This window comes from Miniopterus natalensis, chromosome 1, assembly GCF_054644295.1.
Source record: "Miniopterus natalensis isolate mMinNat1 chromosome 1, mMinNat1.hap1, whole genome shotgun sequence".
Taxonomy (NCBI): Eukaryota; Metazoa; Chordata; class Mammalia; order Chiroptera; family Miniopteridae; genus Miniopterus; species Miniopterus natalensis.
In genome coordinates, this window is record NC_142081.1 from 149,659,735 (window position 1) to 149,672,275 (window position 12,541).

Genomic DNA, 12,541 nt, shown 5'->3' on the forward strand with positions numbered 1-12,541 from the left:
TTTAAACATTCCTGGGAAGATATAACTGCATCATTTTTTAAAACTATTCAACAATGAAATGTTAGTAACTGGTCAATATTATGGAATATCAGCACACCGATATTTTTACACATATTGAATTTAAAGCCTCTTATTTCTTAATGTAAAATTTATTTTTAAAGTTATAAGAACTACATGATTATAATATAAGCATCTTTCTCAATTATAAACAGACACTTATAAATCACTTATAAATCAAACTAAAATATTTCCTTTGATATTTAATCACTTTGCAAGAATTCATACATTTGGTGATGCATTGAGTAAAAATTGTTACAGCCGAAGATTCAGCTAATCAAACTTGTTAATATATTTTACAATGTTATATTTAGTACATAAAGCTTTCAATGCCTATTATGTCATATGATAAATATTTATATATGATTTTAAATAAATGTGCTATATTTTGAACCAATATAATCAATAAATTGATTCTAAAAATCAATCAGTATAATCAATAAATTATATAATTAATAAATTGTTTCCTAAGAAATTATCAAAAAATATCAGGCATTTAGAAGATTGTTTTCCTTTCATCTTAAATAAGAAATATATGTACACACACACAAATATATATATATATACACATGTATATATGTGGGTATACACATACATACACACACACACAGAGAAACCTATAGAGAGATTCCATAATCAGTTATTATGCAGAGTTCTCTCCTTGTTTATCTTCCAGTGGACTGTAATTTTCAAGGCTAGTTGTGCATTTCACAGTTAGAAGGGGCAAATGGTACTAATGTCAGTTAAACAAATATAAAAATAAAAATACACACCAAAAAACCCATGAAAGTTTGAATAGCAGTGGCGTTTCATAAGTGAAGTAAATACCCAGAAAATATGCAGTGAATTGTGTAGTCCTGTAATAATATAATTTTGTTAGAATTTCATCTTGAAAAAGGGAAAGTTAAGAGAACTAATTTTTTTATTGCAGTATGTGCAGTACACTGAGAAAATTTTAATTCACTGGTATATGCTTCCCTGAATTTTAAGTCAGTTCACACTTAGCATTTTCATATCTATTTATTAAAAAGTTTGTTGCCCACCCAGAAAGGAAAATCATTTTACATATTGATGGTTGTTACCCATAGGCAATGTCATAATATGCCCTCAAAGAATCATTCATTTAAAGGCAACTGTGACTTTAATGCAATGTCTGCCCCTTAGGGGTATGTTTCTCCGCAAGCAGAACCTGATGTTACACTACCGTTCCTTTCAATATGAAAACATGGAAGAGAGTCCCAAATCCTCGTTAGTCAGGAAAACTCTGTTAAGTTCCATACGAATATTAGTATCTTCTCACAGTGCACAATGATTCCTACGTTTCCCAAAGCCGTATCAGTGTCAGATACAAACAAAAATTCTACCATGAGGTCTACAGGAAACTCAGGGATAAAAAGAAACCAGCCTGTCAGGCTATCCTGATATCACCTCCCTATGAAAATATCCTGGAAAAATATAACCTAGGACTAGATACCCCCAGCAGTGGAGAGCTCACTACTTCTTGATGCAGATCATTCTAGAACCAATCATAGAGACTTACTCCTCACAGGAAGTAGCAAGTTAGTCTCTCCCATTACAACTACATTCACGAAACCCAGTTCTCTTGTCTGCAACGGCAGAGTCAAGTTATAGTATCTTTCACATAGAGCGCTGCCAGTATTTGGAGAAAACAGGCAAAAACTTTTCTTCTCTGGACCAAATATCCTAGTACCTTCAGCATGTCTTCCTCTATTGTATGATTCACACAGACTCACCCTCTGGTTTATTCTGCCTCATACAGGGTCCAATTTATCAAGTATTTCTCTTGAAGTGTGGTCTGACATAAAAGAAATAGAACCGGGTGCTAACACCTGCTCTGTTTTAGACACACCGCCTGTCACGAGAGCAGGAGCACATTTTCATCACCCGCTGAACCAAACACATTTGTCTCCTGCACAGTTTCCATGTCATCTGCCACCTTCCTCACACTGCTTTCAGCCAGGTTGGATCCATGTCTACTTTTTGATCATTATGGCTACTGTTCTCTTTCCTCAGGCATTCTTTTGATCCCAAAGATACACTCAGGCTGAAACAATTTGCATACTTCAGGAAGAAAACTGTAAAATGCCCCAATGACCTCTTCAGCCCTGTCACAAATAAAAATATGAAGGCGACTCAGTATCCCAAGAGCAAAGGTCCTCGTAGGAAAGTACAGGTTGGATATCAGCGTGCCTAGGGCTTGGTGAATGTAACCAAGGGAGAAATTGTGATTTTCTGACACAAAGCACAGAAGACACACCTCTATTATAAAGACATAGTAATTGTTACTGAAGAGTTCCTGTCAGATTCCAGTTAGTCATGAAAGGATTAAAGTAAGAATGCTAACATTTGAATCGGTAAATTCCATTCCTGTATGATCAACAGCAAATACTTTTCTGCTTCTGAAACTTTGAGTTTTCTACAGTAGTAAATGGATTTAGGGATGCTAAACTTTCATATTAGTAGTTTCTAAAATATTTAGTTGAAAACACAGTTGACTTTAAGGGAAACCTATCGAACTCCATCTATATACATATTATAATAAATTCCTTATTAGACAATTTTTATTCTTAAAAATATTTTAATTTGAAATCCTTTTCTAAATGATAGTAAATGTATTTTAACCTGAAACACTGATATATATGAAAACTAAATACCAAATGACCCTGTCTGGATTTTATTTACTTGGTTTGCCTCAAAGTGGAGTTAGGAGGAGTGCACATTAAGCCTTTGTCCTTTCCAGGCTCTCCAATTTTCATTTAAAAATATCACACCTATCTAACCCATTTTCATGGCCTTTTAAGTCCAGTGAGTATGATTTTAACTGACACTAATTTCATTGCAGACATAAGGCAGATAATATAATCTTGCATTGTTAGCTTATGTTTATTGATAATTTAGCAGTAAGGAAGATTGCTTAAGGAGTAAGTGGCTACCCAAAGTCCTAAATATGCATCTACTCCTTGGTCTCACAAGGCAGTACCTGTATTTCACTCTACAAACATCTCCATAAATTGCTTTTGCTGAACTGTGTTTTGCTATGATGCCATCAGAGGCTTTATAAGAAACAGTCCATGAAATTCATTGTGGAATCTCCTGAAGAATGTTGTTGAGAATATTTTTATTATATTACACAGTGTCTGAAAGAGCCTCTCTACTTGGAAAAATTCTAGTCTGATATTACTATTGAGAACAATGTTTCATCTCAAAGAATAATTGGTTGTTTTTATTTTATGGGCACCATGATTCTGTAAATGATTAGATATCCCTTTTGAATTTGGCTGCTAAAAAAACTGACAGCTAAACCCATGGCCCACCTGTGATAAGCATATAATATGCATTTTCTTGCCTGCTTGTTCTCTTTTAATCTTTATTTAATATGTGTGAGTCACTTTACAAGAAAAGGGATAAATTAATTACTGAGATGATAAATTAAAGTACTATTTTTACCATCATAGAAGCAACAGAGTAAAAGGAACAGTAAAAGCCAGGAAATGTAACTCTTATTATCATATAATATCTCGGACATTCATGTTTTCATCTTTAAATTATGGTAAATAATAGCTAACCTATGTTATTTAGTTGTTCTTATTAGCAAATAAGATAACAGATATAATATACACAGTAAAATATTCAATAAAAATAAAATTTTTATAACTATTATAATTCATTAATGTCATAGGAAAAAAATACATGAGAATGTGCAAATTATTCAAAAAAGAGAAATAAACTGATTATACTTATGATCGCTTCCTTTGTTTCTCTTGTTAAAATTTAGAAATAAGATTATCGAAAGAAATGTGAGAAGTTAAGGAAAAGAAGACAAGACAAGACAATAAGAACTAAGATGAATTTGTTATAATGCCTCAAATAAAGTGTTTAAAAACTTGGAAAATAAATGTCAATCAAAACGCTATTTCAAAAATACTCTTTTACTAGCATTAATTAAATATTTAAAACAAAATAATAATCCTAATCTCCATGGAAGCACAAAGCACACTGTTTCCTTCACTATGTTGTGATTTTTTGATGTCTTTAACATATTTTCTATTTATCAGAGTAGAAAACATGCAGAAGAAATTTACATTCCTTAAGATAAGAAAATATGCAAATATATTATTTACTATAAAACTGTGTACTCTTTTGGATTCATTTTAGCATTCCTTTAATTAAACTCAACAAGCAAATGGAACCAAGATAACTGAGGTGAAAAAATATTCACACACTATTTGCTGCCTTTTAAAACAATTAATCTCCCTGCCTTTTTAATTACGTTTTCTTAAAAATTTACTTTTCTATCATACAATTGTATCAAGGTACTATGGAGGACTTAAGGATCGTTCATTTTGCCAGCTTTTCTTAGTTTATCTTTCTATGTAATATTTGAGATTGGCTGACAAAAGGGATTGTAATTTGGTCCGTAATTCAAAAGAACTAAGTATGCTGTCCTTGGCAATGTTATGGTGCTGTCTCTCCTAATCCATTCATTTCTTCATTCAGTCATCAAAATATATTTGATATGTTACGGGGAATATAATAGATGGATACAATGCAGAGTAAACATTATGAGAGGGTACCATGAATTGGAAGACGCTAAAGAAACCAGAATTGATATTAGAGAAAAGAAGGCTAATATAAGAATAAACATGTAAGTGTTATTTGGAGTATTCTTGTGATAGTTTCAGTCAGAACACAGTTCAAGAAGTTAGTAAGACATCAATCCAATAACAGGTCAAACACATAAAAGACTGAACTCAGAATCAAATCCATTAATTAACAATTCAGTATGAACTGAGTTCTTATTAGGTGAGATTAAAAGAAAATGACATTAACCCAGTGAGTTTAGCTACCATTGGTCAAAAGCCTCTGTGCAGACACTAACATAGGCCATTATGCCCATTCTCCTCCATCCTAAAATGCATGAGCCATTGGTTAGCTCACTTGCTAAATATTATTTCCATGTCAGTTAATCTCAGAAGGCTTCTTAGGAGGTGAACTTATGCCCTGTGAGCACTTTATATAAGGACAGAAGAGAGCGGAGGCCCCTTCAGGTCCATAAACAAGGGCCTGGATTACTGGAAAGACAAGGTGAAAATTTTATGCAGCCATTATACGTAATGTAAAATCAAAAGTCTTTCAAGCCTGTATATTGGAATATTGTGCCTTTGAAGGATCAAAGAAAATACATTTGTTATTGTTCTTTGCTGTTGTCTTTCCTTTGCAAAAAGGAAATATTTTCACAATATTGCTTCCCACATACCTGCGTATCAAAAGAGCCTTGTTTCACAAACACTACTTTTCCATCCGCATGAAGCTACCCCTTTTACATACACAAAGGTTTTACTATGTTTGTATTCCTGTCTTTTAGTATCAAGACTCTGATTACCGCTCTCATTGAAAATGGGCACACTGGATTTCTCACATCCTTCGTTCTCTGTTACTCTCAATTATGTCACATAGTTTTAACATATCCTTAAACTACGCATTTACTTCTCCCACCGATTCCCATCTTCCAGCTTCAGTCATGACATAAAAGCTCTCTCTACACCGTGCTATCACACACTCTCTGCACATCTAAGTCCTAGGTATTTGTGCATTCTAAGTATTTAATGCCGGTTGTCAAAGAATGTTCCAGGGTCTCCTTACTAGTTATAGTTTCATAAAATCCAACATAAATTTTGGGCATAGGAAACTGATCAAATATGTGATGAAACTACATGCAAGAGATGCATCAGATATAAGGGCCATAGAAAGGATGAACTCTAGGTTTGAATCATAAAGCATTTGTTGCATTTGTTGCATTTAACAGCTGCTCAGATGTTAAAGTGTGATGCTAAAGAGAAAGAAAGTGGGTATGATTGGGACACATCTCAGAGGCTAAGCAGAGCAGCTCCTACAGTGCTATAAATAACACAGTGATTAAGCGCCATAGCTAAACCACCACCTGATTGCACACTTCAAAGATGGGTTTTCTTGGCTGAATATTCTGTTGTCTACTTAATAATCATACTCATGTGGAAAAGTCATCTTCCTTATTTTCCACAGAAAATTATATTTAAATTATTTGATATAAGATGCTTATTTTGCTAAGTATCTAAGAAAATTCCTATAATTATTTTAATCTCAAAGATTCTGCTGAATTCAGCACAACTGAAATTTTAACTGCCTAATTAAGTGTTTAACAACAATTTAAAACTTAATTTTACTATTAAAAATACAATTTAGTCATGGAAATGGTGTTTTATTCTCACTCATTAAATTGTTTTATTTCTAGTAAATTGTAATAGTCATTAGCTCCTCTCTCTATAAGCAAGTCTTGAGTCTTTGCTTACCTGTAGGAGTCTGAAAGGTAGTCATTTTTGTTGTTAGAACTACTGATGTAAGTGGACAATTGTTTGCTGAAATATTAAAAAGAGCTAGAAATGTGTCCTTGTATTTTCATTCAGTTCAAAAGAAGATTATTCCCTTGTAAAAGTGGCAAGGAAATAAGACTGTTAAACTGGCTCACACATTGGCCTTAAGACTTTTTTCTCATCTTCATTAAGTTGTGTGTGTGTGGGGGGGGGGGGGGGAGGCGTAATTTTAATATTTTTAAAGATGCTTGACATGTATTCCCAGCTACTCATTTGTTCATGTGTGTGTCACTGGCCATAGGGAATTACTCACACTTTATCATTCTAGTCATTATCATGAGCAGTTCTTAACTACCAAAAGTTAGGAACATAATTTATAAAGCCAGTGTAATTCATCCAAAGGAGTTGTTCATCTTGCCATATCACACTGGGATCACAGAGTAATGTCCAGTTCTATATACAACACATCAAAGAATATAAAAAAATAGAATATATGGTCTCGTGTCTCAGATGGACAAAAAGAAAAAAAGTATAGGTCCTTTGCTGAGAGGGTAATGTTAGCATCATTTTTTCTCCAATCATTATCAAATCCTGGTTGAGAAAGTTTTATGGAAGATTACCTGAAACTAATTAATTTTATCATGGATCCAGACAGACTACCAGAGAATTCTGAATTTGTATCAGACTGCTTGGGCTCCTGTTGAACTGTTTTTGTTACATTCTATTTCAGAGAAAGGATGTCAGAAAAAATCCAAATACTACTGCTATACTAGGTAATACTATCCTGGACAATTCAAATGAAGTGGTTTTTACACTATCAAATTCAAGGGTAGCTCCAGAGCCTTGACAGTTATTTTCAGTGCAACTTCTCCTTTTTAGTCTGTCTTCTATCATGAATACTGCAAACTTCCTAATTTAATTAGTTTAAATTAATTGTGTTGTTCCTCTTGTTTTGGTTATTGAGGAAAAACCTGCAACTTATCTCTGTCAAAGTCCCTATTCAATACATCTGTGCTAAGTTACATTTGGCTTTATAATTTAACTACCCAGGTTTTCTTTGCATCCAACATCCCCATTTTTAAACTTTATTTTAGAGTGTTGAACATTTTATTGAAAATAATCTCTAATGTTCTGTAAAGAAAAACGGGATATAGATAAGATTATACATAAGAAGTATTACTCCTTCTGCTTAAGCATATGCCACCAGAACGTAACACCTCTTCTCTTTTTGAACTATACCACCTTCCCCACTGATCTCTTCCAATCTTTCTGTCTTTAAATACTCTGTGGACTCAGATAACTCCAAAAATGTACATTTCAAGTTCCACTGATCTCAACTCCCTTCTGTATCATTGCCTAAACAACACGAAGTCTCTACTTTGACTTCCAGTAGGCCTTACCTTCACCCCAAACTCACTTGTGCTGCATCCTTCCCTGTCTCAGCAAACACATTAGTGTCATCCTTAACTCCATTTTTTTTCTTTAACAATAGTACTCAGTCCATCAGCAAATCCTGTTATCTAGCTCTACCTATAAAACAGAGTTAGGCTCTGACCATTTCTCAGCACTCAGATGGCTAGGCTATCCTCCAGTCGGAGTTACCATCATCTTTCACCTAGACAACAGCAATAGCCTGTCTCCATGTTTCTGCTCCTGGTTCACTGCAATCTATTCTCTCCATGGCTTAATTATTTTTGCTGAAATTTCCACTGCTTGACACTAACTAAAATTCTTATTTGATTATTTCCTGCCTCCACAACTACAATGTAAGCCATAAGAAGGCAGCTACTTTTTCCGTCTCAGTCACTCACCACTGAAAACCCAGTGTCTAGAACAGTATCTCCTTTCCTCCTCTGCCCTTTCTGGGTGAGAGAGAGGCAAAAGACGAACTCACAAAAACGTTCAGAGATGAAAATGAAGAAGTGATCATCGCGCTCTAAGCAAACTTTGGCATCAGATAAAGTGATGCAGTTGTGCCAGCAGATTCCTGCTTGTCTCACTCTCTTCTTTCTTGTGTCCAATTCTTCTTTCCAACAAGTAGCACTAGTTGGATAGCAACAGCCTCAAGCCCACTATGAGTCACTTTACAGTAGACCAAGGGAAAAGACAGCTCACAAAGGCAAACATTTCTAACTGACTTCTCCATAAGCTTCCATTTGCAAACCCACTTCAGCCAGTGAAACTGTCTTGGTTATCAGTATCTTGCATGACGGCTCCTATGTCATCAATGACAGTGCTTTTCAGAAGGCTGATTGGGGAACTTTTCTCAAATTCTCTCTCTCTCCCCTCCATACTGTTATTTCCCCATCTTCTTCAACAACTGTATCATTTCTGACTCCTACAATATATCTCTTCTCCCACTAAAATGAATTCAAGTATGCAGAAGGCACTCATTAGCTATTTATTTAAATAATAAATATATAAAACACTTTGCACAGATCATAGCACATAAGTAGTGCTCAATAAATATTGCTTCTCATTATTTACATTAGTATGATTAATAAATATAAATAAAATTAATGAAAAGTAATAATGCTCTCAGAGGTGTCATGCACAACTTGAAGGCATTTATTCACCAGCCACATGAAAGCACAAGTGATAGAACTGAAGAAAATCAAGAGCCATTCTCAGCTGTTCTCACATTTTCAGGCTCAATGTAGTAACTGGCAGAAAATGTGTTTAATAAAAATGCTGTGTGAGGGCCAGGGAAGCTTCATTTAATTTAAAAGTTATCATTTGCGGTTCATAACTGATTTACATATTTATGAATTGTGTGAACAATAGAACTAAGGATTAAAATTAATTGGAGGCATATCAAACATGACAAAAAAAACCTTTTTATCCAACAAAAATAAGATGTATCTTACAAACATGTGACCTCCCCTTTGTGAGCATATTTTTTTTAAATGCTAATAACTGGTTTTCAGGAATAAAGACTCCCATATTGGGTTGGAGCTTAGGTGGAGTAATCACAAAACTGTCATCACATTTTTTGCATTGTTTAATGCCTGCTGTGTGTATAACGGCACCACACTGGTGTTAAACCTGATTGTTTGTATGTTTGTGGTAATAATTCCGAGGGAGATTCACCATGTACAAAATGAATGGATCCAGTAAACTTTATATTATAGGTTAGTGTATATGCTACCTAGCAAAGCTCTGGTACAGAACTGTCAAGAGTGGGTGTGTACTCATGGCAGGATTCTCTAAAAGGAAAGTGATTTTTCCAGTTGGATGACTTGTGAGCAACTAATTTTTTAAAGGAACAGCTAAAGCCTTTTCAATGCAGACATTACTATAAACTCTAAGGATAAATTATATGTTAAAACTACATTTGAACTAATTCACACTTATAGTTTCATGATACTTCATAGTAAAGACTAAGAAACTGATGAAATATCCTTTTTATATTTTCAAAGAACAAGTGTCAACATTATTCAAGAAATTAAAATAGGTATATTTTTAAATTTTCTGATGATTACTATTATGTATCTGATAATAACCATTATAATGAGCATCCTAGAATGCTTCTGGTAAAGCTTTTCTTCTTCAATTGAATGCTGCCCCATAGGTACTTGTTCTTAGGGATGTTCATCAAGGGAAAAAGGAAGGAGGTAGGTGTTTGGAAATTGTGTGTGATCTTCTTCCTTCCCAAGGTTGCTCCCTCTCTTCCCCTTTCTGACTTCTACTCAGCTTCAAGCACCGGCACAAGGATATTTCTTCCAAAGAGTTTTTTCCTACGTAAACCTATCACCATCATCAAATAGGACCAGTTACTACTTCAATCTGATCTCCAGCTCTTACAGCGTTTGCTAAATTCACAAATGTCCATGTGGATTAAATTTATTTCCTGTATTTCTTTTAGCCCTCAGCATTTACCAGGGATGACATTCAATTGCCATTAGATGTTCAGAGGTAGGCGAGGAACACCTCCTTCTCCATTCTCTCCCAAGGCAGCCCCATCCATATCCACAGCTACAATTACTTCTAGGGGCAGATGACTCATTTCTTGAGCTACGTGTAAGAGTGTGAGGTGGTCTAAATCACGCTGTCACAAGACTGAAGGACAACTCCAAGCCTAACTCAAGTAGCAGAGAGTCACTAATTAAGCTCTTAAGCTCTCTGGAGATAAGTATGAATACTCGAATACTCGAATCCTACCTAAGAGAGACAGAGTCAGAGAGGAGAGAGGGAGGAAGGGAGAAAAAATTATGCTTATGTCAGTTTCTTCCTCTAAAATTTGTAACCAGATAATCTTCCTACATACTGCAGGGCACTGAGTAAAAGGTAAGGTGAAAGTCCCAGCATGTTATTGTTTTGGAAGTTTTTCCTCATAGATATTTAAGACCAGGGAAATGGAGGTTTCCCACTAGCAACAATATACTTAACATGCCATCTAGGGTGTCTCAATAAACATTACACTACAGTCCCTTTGGGGGGTAGGGGTAGATCCGAACTCATTGAATGGAACGCCATCCTCTAATTAAGCAAGTAAGAAATCTAGATGTTGTCCTTAGTATCTTTTCTTCTCTGCTCTCTTCACAAAATCATTAGCAATTCATCTCTATCTTATCTAATAATTTTATCTCGAATCCGCCTTCACTTCTCTATAACCAATCTACCACCACCTTTCTCCTTGTGCACTCATCTATTTATACTGTTGTGCCCTGCTTAATGATGACACATTCCAGAAATGCATCCTTGGGTGATTTCATCCTTGTGCAAACCTTATGGAGTTTACTTACACAAACTTTAATGGCATAGCCTATGGCACACCTAGGCTCTATGGTATAGCCTATTGCTCCTGGGCTATAAGCCTGCACAATTTGCTAATGTACAAAACAACACAAGATTAAACACAAGAGAAAATGATGCAATCAATAGACACAGTAAACACAAGGTACTGCCAGCTTAATACTGCATATTGCTCTATAGCAAACTTTTTTTTTTTATAAGTATAAAGAGCAGGCTCTAAAATAACAAGTATATGTCTGGCTGGAGTGGCTCAGTGGTTGAGCATTCCCAGTCACCAGTTCGATTCCCAGTCAGGGCATAGGCCTGGGTCGCCCGATCCCCAGTGGGGAGCGTGCAGGAGGCAGGCAGCTGATGGATGTTTCTCTCACTTCAGTGTTTCTATCTTCCTATCCCTCTTCCTTCCTCTCTCTTTAAAACCAATTAAAATATCTAAAAAATAAATACATAAAATAAAGTAACAAGTACAGTACAATAAATACATAAATCAGTAACAGTCATGTATTATTATCAATTATTATGTTCTATAAATAATTGTATGTGCTATACTTCTAACAAGACTGGCAGCGCAGCAGGTTTGTTTACACCTGCAGCATGTGTTGCACTGTGACTTTATGATGGCTGCGACATCACTAAGGTGATAGGAATTTTTCAGCTCCATTATAGTCTTATGGGACCACTGTTGCATATGTGGTCGTTGATACAAACGTTACTGTGCAGCTCATACATATAATTACTGTCAGCCCTCGCCAATCTTTACACTACAGCCACAGTGACATTTTAAAAATGAAAATAAATTCTAGTTACAATCTGCTACTTCCCCTCATCCAGACCCTATCCTGTAGTCTTCAATACCCTTTATATAACCTAGTCTTTAATAGTTTGCTCTTCACCTGTCCTTCGGCCTCCCTCATCTTAAGCCACACTACACTTTACTCCATCTCCCAGCCATCTGAGCCTTCCCTTAGCATTCTGCATGAACCAAACCCATTCCTGCCACAGGCCTCCCAACATGCTCATCACTGTCAGTCACTCTTATTTTTCAGGTTTCTGCTCAGTCATTACTTCCTTGCAGAAGCATCTCTAACCAACAAGACTTACCTCAGAATCTTCCATTATATTGCTCCATCTTATCATATGTAACAAGTGCAATTTTATGTTTCTGTTAATTGCCTTATTCACACTCACCTCCGCATATTAGACTGATGGCTTCAATGACAACTGCTGAACGTGATTCTATTTAGTGCTTAGTACGCACGTGGTATCGAGACAAAACAATTGCGAATTAGTGAAGAATTGGTGATCGCTGTACCTTTACCCTTCTATTATAAGTGCATGCTCCACTAGAGTGAGTTCCTTCA

The 12,541-nt window shown here is 35.4% G+C and overlaps 1 protein-coding gene across 2 annotated transcripts in view; it reads right to left on the reverse strand.

Moving 5' to 3' along the window:
* The window catches only part of GRID2 (glutamate ionotropic receptor delta type subunit 2), a 1,226,675-nt gene that overhangs the window by 1,109,917 nt on the left and 104,217 nt on the right, over positions 1–12,541 (reverse strand). The gene's annotated exons all lie outside the window — the stretch shown is intronic.